The 17,508-nt window shown below is 31.3% G+C and overlaps 1 long non-coding RNA gene across 2 annotated transcripts; it reads left to right on the top strand.

Annotated features, from left to right (window-relative positions):
• The first annotated feature begins 16,708 nt into the window (after positions 1-16,708).
• Positions 16,709-17,508, top strand: LOC126749289 (uncharacterized). Of its 2 annotated transcripts, XR_007664989.1 has the most exons (3): positions 16,709-16,843; positions 16,903-17,213; positions 17,343-17,508. It is a non-coding gene; the product is annotated as an uncharacterized LOC126749289 (long non-coding RNA). The 2 variants fall into 2 exon arrangements; XR_007664988.1 differs by lacking the exon at positions 16,709-16,843 and having other exon boundaries at positions 16,855-17,213.

Genomic DNA, 17,508 nt, shown 5'->3' with positions numbered 1-17,508 from the left:
GCTATTGTGTTGTACGTAAATCATATTAGCCAACATAATAATTAAGATATCCGTATCTGAGCATTTTATTAGAATGTTCGCTGTTGAATCGATATTGCATGCATGATATACTATTTTTGAATCCGCTTCTTCATACAAATCGAGAGTATACTTATCATTTTTTGAAAATAATATGCGTTCATTCACAGCTTCATATTGATAACAGTTATCAAAATTGAGTAGCACTTTTTTATTGTGAAAGAATGGAATTAATTCGTGATTTTGCCAATTGACGATTAAAAATTTCACGAGTGCTTCTTTGAAAAAGCTATTTCGGAGTTCTTTATTGAAGTCTGATGGTCTTGATTGTTCAGGTCCAGAAATCACGTACATACGATTACCAGAGGAACCGCTTCGCTAAGATCTTTCGTAATCTTTGATAGATGGTGACCAATATCTATCAAAAATTACATGAATTTCACGGGCTGCATTGTTAGTCACCATTTGAAGTATTTTTTTGGAGATGCTTCCGAATGTTTTTGGTAAATCCTTGATACAATGAATGAGAAAGAATCCGTCTATTGACAAAAAGTCTATTGAAAAAAACAAACTAAACAAATGTCAGTGTAGCTTGGGGCTGTACTTTGAACATCTTTTTCCAACGACTTCAACAAAACAGATTTATCTGTTTTATAAATCGATCCATCCAAGTGACACATACACATTGGAACAGGTGTTAGAGGATAAGTCAAAATTTTTTCAACATTAGTATTGTCATTCATTGAAATGGCTAACATTCGGCCGAACAAGTCACGCTGCAGTCGTACTTCTTGAACTTTATTATTTATCGAGACAAATCTTTTCTGGGTTGAAGTAGCAAAATTCAGTATATTATTTTGTTTAATAGTTAATTCCAAACGATCATCAGACTCAGCACATTCAGAAATAAACTTTTCTCTTAAACAATGGCCAGTTTTTTCGACATTTAATAAAAAATCGGTCACTTCTTTCGATGCTGCTCGTCCAGTTGCAATATTAAACAATTCATCGCTCCAGTATCTTCCCTGCTCTGAGTGTTTTCATTGCTCTGAGTGTCTTCGCTACTTTGAGTATCTTCGGTGTAGAAAGGATTCATATTTTGTTTTAATATAGTTATAAAATTTTGCAACTAAGTAGTATCTTTTTTAATTTGGTGTTTTTCTAAGTCTCCGGTGATAACTTAACTTCTTTTTAAACCTGTTACATCGAATGTATGTGATACAATAGTTGATCGGATACCATGGCTTTTAGCCCATCTTTGCCGCGCTGAGATAGAATTTGTAAAGTGCGTTAAACCTGTTAATCGTCTTGAAGCAGTAGCATTAACCGTTTGCTCTAACGTCAAATCAACAAGCATTCGTGAAAATGGCTTTTTCTGTCCTCTTTACACCAAAAAATCCATTTTTAAAATCATTCTCGAGGCCTGGATGTGTTATTTGCACTCTTAACAAATTATCATGATATTTTAGTAGCCATCGAGAATAATTTCCTTGATTGAAAACAAAAAATAAGTTGACTAACTTTGGTATGACTTTTTTGAAAAGTTCAAAATCACCGAGACGAATGCTTCTTGAAAACAAAAGATAGTAACTAACAAAGCGAATGTACATCGCGTAATACTGTGCAGTTTTACCGTGTTTTCCGTTTAACACTTCCGATTCAAATATCAAGTATTCATTCAATAAATCATTCAATGATGTATTTTGAATTTCAAATGTCGATAAAGTTATTGATTGCAATTGATTTACAATCTCGATCAAATCATTGTCGATGGTTTTATCTTCTTTTCGCAGGAATTCTTCGAAAAGTAATGATCGCAATCCTAAGGTCACTAACGAGTGCAATCGTTTACAGCGATTGAAATGTTTGCCAGTTAAAAATCCGTTTACTGATCCTGAAGCTAAATCTTGGGCTATAGAGTTGACTTTTCGAGAACAATTGGAACTTTTCACAGTTCTGGGATCATTTCCGCAGATTAAAGAAGTTAAAAATTGTACAATATCATTAGGAATTTTACATTCGCCTTTGATCAGGTCCTCTGCAGTCAGCTGTTGAGGTAGCGGATCTTTTTTTATGGCCATAATTTTTTTCCTCAAAACATATGCAGCTCGTTGCAATGTTTCGGTATCTTCAAATTCGCTAAATGTTTCTGCGGATATAATACATTTTCCGCTCGGTGCAATAATTTTCCGGTCATGCAATTCAATTATTTGTAACTGCTTGGCAAATTTTTTTCCAATCTTTTGAAGCAATTTCGTACTCGTTATTAATGGTCCGAAACTATCATATTTCTCCGAAAACAATTTATACAACGCACTTTTGGCATACTGTACTAAAAATTTTAAAGAATAGCATTGCTTCTTTCCTATTGTATTTTCAGCCATGAAAGAATACAGTTCATTGTCAACTAACTCATGAACGTTTCTTGCAATATGCCAATCTGACTGTTTTGGCTCCGGAGCCGCAATGTGTTTTTTAAAATACATCAATTTACATGTATTATGGTAATAAACAACACAATTATCATCCAATCTGTCGATTTTCGATAATGTTTCATTGTCATTTAAGGCAGTTGCATTTGTGACAATTTTTTCAATTAAAATTTCACTTTCAGATCGTATCAAAAGAAGCGCTTTTTGCCCTTGCTTCTTCCTTGCTTGATTACAAAACAAACAGATACCTGCATTCTTCAATTTTGAATTTTCAGGTTGTCGTTCCACATCTAATTGTTCATGTGAAAGTTGACTGCCACTGAATATATCAGACGACCGAACGTTATCGTCATTTTCTTCTGAAACATTTATATATATTTAATACATCAATTAATTTTTTTTAAATATTTTTAAATACCGATGCACATTTTGAAAATTATTTTCTATTAAAAGTATGTGCATACTATATAATATATAAACAAAAAATATATTACCAGCTGAATTGTCGCATTGTGAAATAATAGATGTGGAACCTTGCGGAAAATCATCTCCTATGGATTGATTACTCACTGTAAAAATTAATAAATCGTCCGATAATTTATTTCGCGTTTAAATATAAACGTACACAACATAATGTATGTAAAATATATTATTACCTGCCGAATGTTCGGCCTGCGGAGACGCAGATGCCTCAATGGACGTGTGACCTTGTGATGATTTTGCTACTTCCAATTGATTGCTCTCTGTACAAATTGATAATAGTTCGATTATTTATACCGAGGCGTAATTAAATATAATATAATAACAACTTTCAAGGAATATTGCAAACTTACCGTTATATTTATCCATATTCAATATATTCATAATTCAATTTATTATATTCATAATTCAATTTATCCATAATCCAATATTTATTTTGGATGGATGTAAATGCTTTATAGCAAAGTCGATGATAACCACTGACACCGTCTACTATTTCTGGTAACACAATATCACTGTATTTCAAATCAAAAGCGACACGAACTTTGGAAATATGTTGGCACTTTTTTAATTTGTCTTCTTCGAAAATTATAATTTTTTCACTGATCATTCTACAGTTAAAAACGCACTTCTTCCCACTCGTAGCCATGATGTAAACGAAATCAAAAATTTTGAAATATAACGTCTACTCTCTTCTACGTTTTGGAATATACTAAACTCTCAGTGGCCTTGTGCGGCATCACTTTGTACTGCGTCGCTTGCTCTATTATACACGAAAACATCTGCTTCCCCCCATCAACATTTATATTATATTCCGCTCCCAAATATACCTATATAAATCTGGGACCTTATACCTGCGACAAGTAATTTGGTTACTTTCGCTTTCAAAATTTTGTGAGCATTTACCTTCACTTTTCACAAGTGAAGAAACCAAATACTGACTAATAATAATTAATCGTTTAAAATAAATTGATATACTTATAAACAACCATAATATTAACGTTAAAAAAAATCAAATTGTTTTTAAAATTTCCTAAAAATAAAAGTTATAAAATAATCAGTTTCATTGATATATTTCATAAATATCGATAATAATTCTTCTGCACTTAAATATCAAGAATGTGACTAAAAATGTTGATGTGCAGCGCACTTTTTGTCCTCGTCTGCCGCGGCCTTAGCCCTCATTTTTTTATCTGCCATTTTGTAAATGACTTTTGGAATGTTTAAACTTTAAAATACAATAATTGGAATTCATGTACCTTATGATTTTTTTTTAAATTAATTTTTGCAATCTTTAGCTCAGTCTGCCGGCGAGTTAGCCCCTCACAAAATGTCTGCCAATTTTTTTACACTTTCTCAAATATATAACAAAACTTTTCCCGTACATAGAATCCCTGTACCTTATGAATTTTTCCCACCCAAAATTCACCCCTTTCACTGCGTATCCCCCCTTTGCGCCCCAGTTTTGCAATGGTAGACATTCATTTTTATATTCGTCTACACTAATACTATTATTTTTAATATAAATTAGCCATGTACCTGATGCGGGCACTTTCATGTAGCCAGCTCTTAGACTAATACATAGACCGGCGAACATTGCGATGAAGCTCTTTATCTTTATCCTTGCTAGTCTGCTTAATTTTTAGTTCTGGTAATGGGCGACCCATTTCTTTTAACTCTAAACGTTTGTCGAAATTTAGTTCATTTTTAATTTTAAGTTCCTTAATTCTTTGCACCGCGGACATACTGCCCTACTTGGTAAAAAATAATTAAAATTAAACTCAAAAAAACACTGTCAAAACAAAAAATACACGATAAAAACAAACAAAAAGAAAAATTACTAAATAATACTCTTAAATTGCGAAAATATTGCACAAATTGAACCGCCAATATCGCCGTTAAACGATTAATAAACTAGAGATGTGACGATGGCACTGGACCTGTTCTTTCGGAATAGGTATCAGCTGGCTATTCCATGTACCTATTACCAGAAATCAGATGAACCTGTTCCGAGTGCGCCTGTCATATAATAATGATGGCTTCGATACACGATTCCGAACGTTATACTGTCCAATTCAGTAGCGTATTGGAACTGGAACTATGTAATATGTATTGCGGTCGTTCTCTTGAATAAGCCTAGCCAGGTTGTTATATAATTATAAATAATACTACATTTATATCTATTTTAAATTTATAATGTTGGGCATACACAGAAAAGCTAAAAGAAGTTATTTATTGAAATGTGTTTATTTGAATACCAAATTTTAAATGAGGTTTTTAATTGTCATAATAAAATCTTAAAATATTGATTGCCGAATCAATATGAAGTAAAACGAAATGTAAAACTAGATATTAATATATCTAGTTTTTTATATCATTTTTCTATTTTATTAATATAAAATATACTGCAACAAAAACAAGGATATTCTAAAAAAAATTGTGTAAAAATAAAAATATACATAACAAATAGTGTAAAATCTTCATAGCTCTATCTTTGGTTAAATAAAAATCAGTTTTAACACATTAAGGCGATAATTTTAGTATTGAAAATACTTCTGGGCGCACGTATATGGGACCCGTCTTTGAAAAAACGACATGCTACAAAACGAAATGTAACAGTCCGGGTTCAATGACCTGCCTCATCAACGCGATGTTGGCGTTGATCAGGGAATAGAGCAAGGTCGTTCGAAGGCCGCAATGAGGTTTGGGTTTTAAGTCAAGTATGTAGGTGAGAGAAATATTATGTGATATCCGATTTATAAGCCATGAAGCGAATAGGGTGCGTGTTATATTCAGGATTCTTTTATTTTATTTATTCCTTTCGACAAGACGTGTTACTAAAAAACTTGTGTCGAAAATAAAAGTGTGTGTGTGTCAATTATTGATACGAGGATTACAAACAAGGGTGGTCTTTTATAAAATAAGTGAAAATAAAATAGGTAAGTCCTTAGTGAAGTAGTTGAGCTTTCTATGTTGGTGTCATGGGGAATATAAAAATTGACCACTTGAAAAGTATAGGTAGATATAATAATTTATAGCTAGCAAATTGACAGTTTTTCGACCAAAAATTTATGTGGTGGAAGTTAGCCACAGATTCAGAAACGAAAATCATGTTTTACAGTCGCCCAGACAAGTTTTGGTTTTAATTTTTTTTTGTTTTTAAAAGCTTTTATTTAACTTGCAATGTACCTATGTATGTATGTATGTAAGTATGTATGTATGTATGTATGTAAGTATGTATATATGTATGTATGTATGTATGTATGTATGTATGTAACTATGTATGTTTGGGTCAAATCTTGGAAATCAAATTTGACCAACTTCCAGATGTCCGATTTACGTGAAATTTGAAACACATTCATATTTTCGATGACAATGCAATTTAGTGCTATCACAATTACAAAAAACAAAATGGCGGATCCAAAATGGCGAACTTTAAAACCAAAACTTGTCTGGGCGACTGTAAAAACATGATTTTCGTTTCTGAATCTCTAGCTAAGTTCCACCACATAAAAATTTGATGAGTAAACTTATTTTGGGCAAGACTGTACCTGTCGAATGCACACTTTTTATTTATGGAAATATAAAATAAAGGCACTTTAAAATTAAAGTTACCTGTCAAATTGTTTATTTTTCGACGATTTTGACTAAATGTTTTTAATGTAAATAAATTATAAACTATTTTACTTCCAGAATGTCCCTCCATTCACATCAATTGCCGTTAAAGAAACGGAAACTTAATATTGTAAAAAATGAAAACGAAAAAGTTTTACCATTCAAGCAGAGAAAAATAACTCTTATAGAAGATAAAAAGGAAGCTGTCGAGTTACAGTCAAATGCTGAATGTTGTGTGCAGTCAAATGCAAATACTGAGAAAAAACATATTAAAACTGTTTTACTTTCTTTGGATGCAGAAGACTGTGGGACTTACCAAAAACAAGTATAGTCGCTTCGCTCCTATACTTTTGGTCCGTGGGGACCAGTTTGGAACCTCTAAGTCCTGTCAGTGATGGGCCTTAGAGGATTTCTTAAAACAAAACAAAAATTATCAGGTGTACCAACGTTTATATGCCAAGGAAAGAGATGACCAGTGGTTGGGGTATCATGCTTCAAAGAACCATAATTTGTTATATAGTCGCGTTGTGTGTCGATATACTGTCTTATATTTCAAATATCTGTCAAAATATATTAATTGTATTCTAAATTAAGCCTGAGTACCAAATTCCAACAGAATCGGACCAATAGCAAAAAAGTTACGGTAGTCACGTGACCTTAGCTGAAACTCAAATGTCAGTTATCTGTCATAATTTATTAGTTGTATCCTAAATAAACCATAAATACCAAAATTAGAGAGAAGTTCCCATAAGGGTCTATTTATTGAAATAGAACAAACGGGATTTTACGTCGATTTGTTTTAATTTTTCTTTTTATTTTGAAAAGTAATAGTAATAAAATATCAAAAGAATTGACAGGAGGAGAATGAGAAATAAAAGAAACCATCAACGAATTGAATCGAAGCTATAGAAGTCGAGATATTAGTAAAAATGTGGGAAAAACAAAAGGAAACTGGTTTTTTCACACGGTATAATTTTTTTTTCTTAAAATGATGACCGACAAATTATAATGTAAGTCCCAAGTTGGCAATTTCCAGTAAAAAAAACCCAAGAAAAAAAAAAATTTTTTTTGCTCCAAAATCGAAAGGGGTATAGCCATGAAAAATTGCGAAAAAATGGTTTTTATTTTTTTCTAAATAAACTATAACTCTGACAACTTTTTCTCTTAAACAAAAGTTCTAGGGAATGTTACGAGGTATTTGAATGTTAAAACTAATTGATTATAGCTATCACAGATTCGGAGAAAATTGTAAAAAACTATTAATCATAAATATCGAATTATCAAGAGCCCTATGGAAAAATTTCAACTTTTTATTTTTCTATCTTGTACTACTTCAGGATACCTTTCAAAAAGGTTATTATCGATTTGACTCTAAAATGAACAGAAAACCTATTTATTTGCATTTATCGATTTTCGAACAAAATCGGGCCCAAAATGAAAATTTTTTCAAAACATGCTCCAAATTCAAAATTTCTTTTTTTTGGCTAAAGACCACTCAAAAAGTAATAAAAAAGCTTTATGACAAAATTTTTCAAAATCTATAATAATGCCACAATATTACGAGAGAACATAAGTTCCCTTTAAAGCCTATGTATTCGAACCGATGATTTCTTAATTTTTTTTTTAAAGGCAAATTTAAGCAATAATTTAACAAAATAAGATAAAAGGAATAGGGTAATACAAAATATTATCTACAAATATATACATATCATCTAATAGCCAATTTCAATCAAATAGGAAATTTTGATAGTCACGTGACCCTAGAACTCAATATTTTAAAATTTTGTAAAAAATCAACAATTGCATCTTAAATAAACCCCAAATTCCAAATTTGAACCCAATCGGATCAATAGCAAAAAAGTTATGGAAGTCACGTGACTTTAAAATTCAATATGTCAAATTTCTGTCAAAATGTATTACTGGCATCCTAAATAAAGCCCAAATACTAAATTTCAACCCAATCGGATCAATAGCAAAAGAATTATAAAAGTCACGTGACTTTAAAATATAATTTGTCAATTATCTGTTAAAATTTATTAATTGTGTCCTAAATAAAGCATAAATACCAAATTTGAACCCAATCGGACTCATAGCAAAAAAGTTACAATAGTCACGTGACCCGGAAGTCAAATGTCAAATATTAGTCAAAAATTAATAATTGCATTCTAAATAAAGCCCAAATACCAAATTTGAACCCAATCAGACCAATAGCAAAAAAGTTACAATAGTCACGTGACCCGGAAGTCAAATGTCAAATATCTGTCAAAAATTAATAATTGCATCCTAAATAAACCCCAAATACCAAATTTCAAGCAAATCGGACAAATAGGAAGAAAGTTAAGGTAGTCACGTGACCTTAAAACATAGTCATGTCAAATATCTGTAAAAATGTATTAATCTTATCCGAAATAGGTACTAGGTACCAAATTTCAACCAAATCGCACCAATACCAAAAAAGTTATGATACTCGACTAACCTTAAAAATCAATAATTTCAAAAAATTTTTATTTATAACCCAAAAGCAATGTTTAAGAATTGTTAACATTTATTAATAATAAACTAAATAGTAAAAACTCACCCAATATCTAAATTTTTATTTTAAATTAAATAGATCATTACGACTGACCCGTGTATATATTCGAATAATTTTAATAAAATAATCGGGCAAATTTCATTTCGTCTCACCCCGGTATAAAACCACTGACTTTTCAAAAAAACGGCATTTTTCGAAGACGTCAAAATGTTTGCCGAATTTTCCTGGCCGCAATACACAATTTCCCCAATTGATATGCACAGATTCGGAAAGCCCATTCATTTTCTGATTCGGTGCTTCCTTTCCCTGATCGTTTCCGGTTCATTTTCAGTCATAATTTTACAAAAAACCCTACCAAGTCCCGGCCACCTGTTACGAGCAAAAAATTTGTAACCACAATGCGTCAAAGTATTGTTCCCACTAGCCATTTCATCAGAGTTTAGGTTGACACCTCCAATTACCTGCAAAAACGCAAAAAAATGGACTTTTTTCATAAAATCGCATTTTTCGGGTACTTGTACTATCGCTGGAACCCTGAAATTTTAGTATGTGTTGTAAAACAAAATTTCGGATCTTTTAGATGATGTCTGATCTTTTCACCATGTACAGGGACGTGGCAAATGAATTAAACGGGAAAATTCGAATTGCTCAGAACCTATTAAAGTTGGAAGATTGTAATTTTACACAAATAATCGGGTTATTAAAGTATTTAATGCCTGAGAATATAAATGGTCCAGGTGCCACTACGAAAAAGTTATTAAATAAAATGTGATTTTCGGGTCGGACCTTCATGGGTAAAGTTCATTATTGCTCGCCCTGTATGGTTCCCAAAAATTTCGGTTACATGGCATATGAAAGGTAAAGGATGAAGTTATTTTTTGAAAAAAAAATTTTTCCCAAAATAAGTATCGTTTGGCGGAAAATCCCAAAAAACTGAAAATGCCAGAACTCGTAAAACAAATTTTTTACAAAAAAAAGCTCCAAGTATGTCAAATCTCTTATAAAACGAAGTCTTTTCGCCGAAACACTTTTTTTATAAAAAATTTTTTTTAGCCTCTGGAGAAGTTTGAATTTTTTTTTTAGTCACTTTTGTTAGCTTATAACAACTCACCCTGTATACCGATCGGGCCCAAAAAGTATACAGACATGAATTACTATAAAGTCTTTTATGCCTAAAAATTTCAATTTTTTTGACAGCGTTAAAATTGAGATCTCGTGCAAAAATGAATTTTGAGCCGTTTTTTTACGAATTTTTGACTTTGAGACAGTACCGCTCCGTTTGATGGTACCCGAAAAAAAATTTGTTTATGGATCCATCATTCCCAATGTATTGAGAGACCCTATGCCAAATTTCATCGTTTCACTAGCCATACAGCCAAAGATATGAATTTTTATTTCCAAAAAAACACGATTTCTCGGGCCCGACGTGGCGTGCATAATATAGTCTGCGACTATATAACAAGTATAGTCGCTTCGCTCCTATACTTTTGGTCCGTGGGGACCAGTTTGGAACCTTTAAGTCTTGTCAGTGATGGGCCTTAGAGGATTTCTTAAAAAAAATCGCAAATTATCAGGTGTACTTAGGTGAGGATAACGTTTATCTGCCAAGGAAAGAGAGGACCAGTTGTTGGGGTATCATGCTTCAAAGAACCATAATTTGTTATATAGTCGCGTTGTGTGTCAATATACTGTCTTATATTTCAAATATCTGTGAAAGTATATTAATTGTATTCTAAATAAAGCCTGAATACCAAATTCGAACAAAATCGGACCAATAGCAAAAAAGTTACGCTAGTCACGTGACCTAGGCTGAAACTTAAATGTCAGTTATCTGTCATAATTTATTAGTTGTATCCTAAATAAACCATAAATACCAAATTCAGAGAGAAGTTCCCATAAGGGTCTATTTCTTGAGATAGAACAAACGGGATTTTACGTCAATTTGTTTTAATTTTTCTTTTTATTTTAAAATTTAATAGTAATAAAATATCAAAAGAATTGACAGGAGAAGAATAAGAAATAAAAAAAACCATAAATAAATTGAATCGAAGCTATAGAAGCCGAGATATAAGTAAAAATGTGGGAAAAACAAAAGAAAACTGGTTTTTTTCCCACGGTATAATTTTTTTTCTTAAAATAATTTATGACAAATTTTAGTTTTAGCCCTAAATTTGTAATTTTCACAAAAAAAACCCAAGAAAAAAATTTTTTTTTTTTTGGTCGAAAATCGAAAGGGGTATACCCACGAAAAATTTTAAAAAAATGGTTTTTATTTTTTTATAAATAAAATATAACTCTGACAACTTTTTGTCTTAAATAAAAGTTTTCGGAAATATTACGAGGTATCCGTGCGTTAAAACGAATCGGTTCTAGCTATTATACAATCGGAGAAAATTGGAAAAAACTATTAAACATAAATATCGAATTATCAAGAACCCTATGGAAAAATTTTAATTTTTTATTTTTCTATCCTGTACTACTTCAGAGTATCTTTAAAAAAGATTATTACCAATTTGACTCTAAAATGAACGGAAAACCTATTTCTTTGCATTTTTCGATTTTCGTACAAAATCCGGGGTCAAAATGACAATTTTTTCAAAATATGCTCCGAATTCAAAATTTCTTTTTTCTGGTTAAAGACCATTCAAAAACTAGTAAAAAAGCCTAATAACAAAAATTTCCACGATTTATACGAGTAGCACAATATAAAGATAAAATTAGGTCCCATAAGAGTCTATGTATTTACGTCGATTTTTAAAATTTTTCAGTTTTATTTCGAAAGGCAATTGTAATAAAATATAAAAAGAATTAACAGGAGGAGAATAAGGAATAATAGAAACTATCAATGAATTGAATCGAAGCTATACAAGTCGAGATATTAGTAAAAATGTGAAAAAAAATAAAAGAAAACTAATTTTTTCCCACGGTACCATTTTTTTTCTTAAAATTATAATGTAAGCCCTAAGTTGGCAATTTCCAGTAAAAAAAACCCAAGAAAAAAAAACTTTTTTTTGCTCCAAAATCGAAAGGGGTATAGCCATGAAAAATTGTGAAAAAATGGTTTTTATTTTTTTCTAAATAAACTATAATTCTGACAACTTTTTGTCTTAAACAAAAGTTTTCGGGAATATTACGAGGTATCCGAATGTTAAAACGAATTGATTATAGCTATCACAGAATCGGAGAAAATTGTAAAAAACTATTAAACATAAATATCGAAATATCAAGAGCCCTATGGAAAAATTTCAATTTTTTATTTTTCTATCTTGTACTACTCCAGGATACCTTTTAAAAAGGTTATTATCGATTTGACTCTAAAATGAACAGAAAACCTATTTATTTGCATTTATCGATTTTCGAACAAAATCCGGCCCAAAATGAAAATTTTTCAAAACATGCTCCAAATTCAAAATTTCTTTTTTCTGGCTAAAGACCATTCAAAAAGTAATGAAAAAGCTTTATGACAAAATTTTTCAAAATCTATAATAATGCTACAATATTATGAAAGAAGATAAGTTCCCTTTAAAGCCTATGTATTCGAACCGATGATTTTTTAATGTTTTTTAAAAAGGCAAATTTAAGAAATAATTTAACTAATTAAGATAAAAGGAATAGGGTAATACAAAATATTATCTATAAATATATAAATATCATCTAATAGTAAATTTCAATCGAATAGGAAATTTTGATAGTCACGTGACCCTAAAACTTAATATTTTAAAATTTTGTAAAAAATCAACAATTGCATCCTAAATAAAGCCCAAATACAAAATTTCAACCCAATCGGATCAATAGCAAAAGAATTATGAAAGTCACGTGACTTTAAAATATAATTTGTCAATTATGTGTTAAAATTTATTAATTGTATCCTAAATAAAGCATAAATATCAAATTTGAACCCAATCGGACTCATAGCAAAGAAGTTACAATATTCACGTGACCCGGAAGTGAAATGTCAAATATCTGTCAAAAATTAATAATTGCATTCTAAATAAAGCCCAAATACCAAATTTGAACCCAATCGGACTCATAGCAAAAAAGTTACAATAGTCACGTGACCCGGAAGTCAAATGTCAAATATCTGTGAAAAATTCATAATTGCATCCTAAATAAACCCCAAATACCAAATTTCAATCAAATCGGACAAATAGGAATAAAGTTAAGGTAGTCACGTGACCTTAAAACATAGTCATGTCAAATATCTGTAAAAATTTATTAATCTTATCCGAAATAGGTACTAGGTACCAAATTTCAACCAAATCGCACCAATACCAAAAAAGTTATGATACTCGACTAACCTTAAAAATCAATAATTTCAAAAAATTTTTATTTATAACCCAAAAGCAATGTTTAAGAATTATTAACATATATTAATAATAAACTAAGTAGTAAAAACTCACCTAATATCTAAATTTTTATTTTGAATTAAATAGATCATTACGACTGACCCGTGTATATATTCGAATAATTTTAATAAAATAATCGGGCAAATTTCATTTCGTCTCACCCCGGTATGAAACCACTGACTTTTCAAAAAAACGGCATTTTTCGAAGACGTCAAAATGTTTGCCGAATTTTCCTGGCCGCAATACACAATTTCCCCAATTGATATGCACAGATTCGGAAAGCCCATTCATTTTCTGATTCGGTGCTTCCTTTCCCTGATCGTTTCCGGTTCATTTTCATTCATAATTTTACAAAAAACCCGACCAAGTCCCGGCCACCTGTCACGAGCAAAAAATTTGTATCCACCATGCGTCAAAGTATTGTTCCCACTAGCCATTTCATCAGAGTTTAGGTTGACACCTCCAATTACCTGCAAAAACGCAAAAAAATGGACTTTTTTCATAAAATCGCATTTTTCGGGTACTTGTACTATCGCTGGAACCTTGAAATTTTAGTATGTGTTGTAAAACAAAATTTCGGATCCTTTAGATGTTGTTTGATCCTTTCACCATGTACAGGGACGCGGCAAATGAATTAAACGCAAAAATTCGAATTGCTCAGAACCTATTAAAGTTGGAAGATTGTAATTTTACACAAATACTGGGGTTATTAAAGTATTTAATGCCTGAGAATATAAATGGTCCAGATGCCACTACGAAAAAGTTATTAAATAAAATGTGATTTTCGGGTCGGACCTTCATGGGTAAAGTTCATTATTGCTCGCCCTGTATGGTTCCCAAAAATTTCGGTTATATGGCATATGAAAGGTAAAGGATGAAGTTATTTTTTGAAAAAAAAAATTTTCCCAAAATAAGTATCGTTTGGCGGAAAATCCCAAAAAACTGAAAATGCCAGAACTCGTAAAATAAATTTTTTACAAAAAAAAGCTCCAAGTATGTCAAATCTCTTATAAAACGAAGTCTTTTCGCCGAAACACTTTTTTTATAAAAATTTTTTTTTAGCCTCTGGAGAAGTTTGAATTTTTTTTTTAGTCACTTTTGTTCGCTTATAACAACTCACCCTGTACACCGATCGGGCCCAAAAAGTATACAGACATGAATTACTATAAAGTCTTTTATGCCTAAAAATTTCAATTTTTTTGACAGCGTTAAAATTGAGATCTCGTGCAAAAATGAATTTTGACCGGTTTTTTTACGAATTTTTGACTTTGAGACAGTACCGCTCCGTTTGGTGGTACCGGAAAAAAAATTCGTTTACGGATCCATCATTCCCAATGTATTGAGAGACCCTATGCCAAATTTCATCGTTTCGCTAGCCATACAGCCAAAGATATGAATTTTTATTTCCAAAAAAACACGATTTTTCGGGCCCGACCTCGCGTGCATAATATAGTCTGCGACTATATAACAAGTACGAGCTTCGCTCGTACTTTGATCAGTTGGGACCAGTAGAAAAGCTTTTGTTCAGAGGAAACTAATTCAAAAAAGAATTAAATTTATTAGAGATTGTTTAACAGGTGCTGCCCCGGCAACGCTGTGAGCTTAACGACCATTTGTTTTTACGGTTTTTGAGGTATCATGCTTCTAAGAATCATGATGTGATAAGAGCTCCGCTCTGCTCTTTTCATTCAGCCGTCTTCCTTCACAGATTGGTGATCCAAGTGACAAGCAACTCGTTAAACAGCTGCTCTGAAGATTTTGAATGAGCGATCTGTGTAGATCCTCGAGCAATGAGTTGTGTATTCTCACTATTCACCTTTTCTCTAAATTCTTCCCTTGAAAACCAACCTATGTATTTCATATTGATCTCTTCTTATTCTAGGTCCAATACACCATAATTTGCACTATTTTATCATTAGCTTTATCATTAGTTTTCCTGCATTCTATTGAGAGTTTTGGTGTTTCTTATTTTTTCGATTCAGGATATGTGTAGTGTTCTCTTATACATTTCGAAAGCTTTAATGCATTTTTCAAGCAAAAAATTGAGAGTCAAATGCAGTCATACAGGAGGATGAAGGTTGGTGAAAACTTCTAGGTCTAGGTCACACCTGATAAAGATGTTTTTTATGGCGATGAGAGTAAGTACGCTGAAATAAATAATAAGACTCTAGCACACGCTTTTGCATAATATAGCAACCCTTTGTAAAAATTCAATAATTTTACCTAAATAAAACATAAATTTTTGGCAAATCATGTTTCATAAATCCTGCATTGAAATATTTCAAAGTGGTTTTGCCATATATCTTTCCTAATATCCTTTATTTTATATTGGCCTTTATATTAAGGTCAATACAATGGAATATGCAAATGATAATCAGAAACGGAATAAGGAATACAATAAACCATTAACGGATTGAATCGGAGCTACAGAAGCCGAGATATTAATGAAACATTGGAAAAAACAAAAGAAAACTTGTTTTTTCCCACTATATCACTTTTTTCTTAAAATGGCTATTGACTAATTTTAATGTAAGCCCTAAACAGATAATTTCTAGTAAAAAAAACCAAAGAAAAACATTTTGTTCGAAAATCGACAGGGAAGGATTAAAAAAGGTTATAACCGATTTGACTCTAAAATGAACAGAAAACCTATTTATTTGCATTTTTTCAATTCTCGAAGAAAGTCCGTGTTCAAGATGAAAATTTTTTCAAAATATGCTCCCAATTCAATTTTTTTATTGGTACAAGATCATTCAAAAAATAGTAGAAAAGCTTATTGACAAATTTTTTTCCAATTTATGGGAGTGCCACAATAGAAAAGGAAAAGATTAGACCATATAATAATCTGTGTATTGGGATTGGATAAAAGAATTTTCACGTCGACTGTATTTTCCATTTTCATTTTGAAAGTCAATTAGGTAAATGGAAAGATCAATAGAAGCTAAAATTAAGCTAGTAAAATAAACCATTGAAATAAAATAACCGTCACTTGCTTTAACAACCCCTGCAATGAAATTTATCTACTAAACTTACCCTATGTCGCCCAAACCCTAAATTGAAAAAAACAATTAGAACTAGGTATATGAATTTTGCGGCAAAATATTAAATTATATAATTTATCAAACCGACCGTGAAAAAATAAATTTTAGTGCGCCCATGACATGCCAAGCTCAAACAGCAATGCTCAATGACATCTGAATTTGACAAGTCAGTTAAATTCAGATGTCAATGTCAATCCAACAAAACAATAACATAATTCACCTTGAGAAATTATTATTATTTTTTAACTAATATTTATTGGAAAACTTCAACACAAATTATTTGCTAAATAAAACTGATGAAAATCTCATAACTTCATTCAAGTTCGCATATATTTTGCCTGTGTGGGCTTTGTTTTGTGTACCTGGAATTATTACAAGGTATGATTTGTTTTCATCCTGGTCAACAATTTAACAGCTATGGGACCCATTTGTTGTAGGAGAAGAATTGCATGTTTTAACTGCTGATTAGACTACACAACCAGAAATAAATAAGCTAAATGAAGTATGTTAGGATACCCCAGAGATCATGAAATGTGTTTGATAGGGCTCAGACCATGCACTTAAGGACATCCGTCAAGAAATCATTGAGATTCTACCATATTGATGAAATTGGGAAACCAGGAAGAACTGCCTGTCTTTACTGTTGGTTAGAGTACACAGCCAGAAATAAATAAGCTACAGGAAGTATGTTAGGATTCCCCAGAGATCATGGAATGTGTTTGAAGGAATATGAATCAGCTTTTTTGTTGTGAGTAAAACGGAGCAATATTTTAATAAAGTTTTACTTATTACTGGATTCACTGGAAGATAATTTATATACTTTGTGTTGTCTCAATGAAATATGCATATCTAATTATATATACTTTATTTGTTTCAGATCTTGAATAGGCAAAATGGCACGAGAATCTTCCAACTGGACCCAAAGTCTCTATTTTTGGTTAGAAAATAAAACTTATTTAATGTTTATGTTCCATGACCTGTTTATTGTTTTATTAAATTTTGTCATACAGTTATTTAGTTTTAATAATTAAAGAGAAAGTTGT

This window comes from Anthonomus grandis, chromosome 23 (assembly GCF_022605725.1).
Source record: "Anthonomus grandis grandis chromosome 23, icAntGran1.3, whole genome shotgun sequence".
Taxonomy (NCBI): domain Eukaryota; kingdom Metazoa; phylum Arthropoda; class Insecta; order Coleoptera; family Curculionidae; genus Anthonomus; species Anthonomus grandis.
Note: the sequence above shows the minus strand (reverse complement) of the source record. Positions and strands in the feature narration are given on the sequence as shown.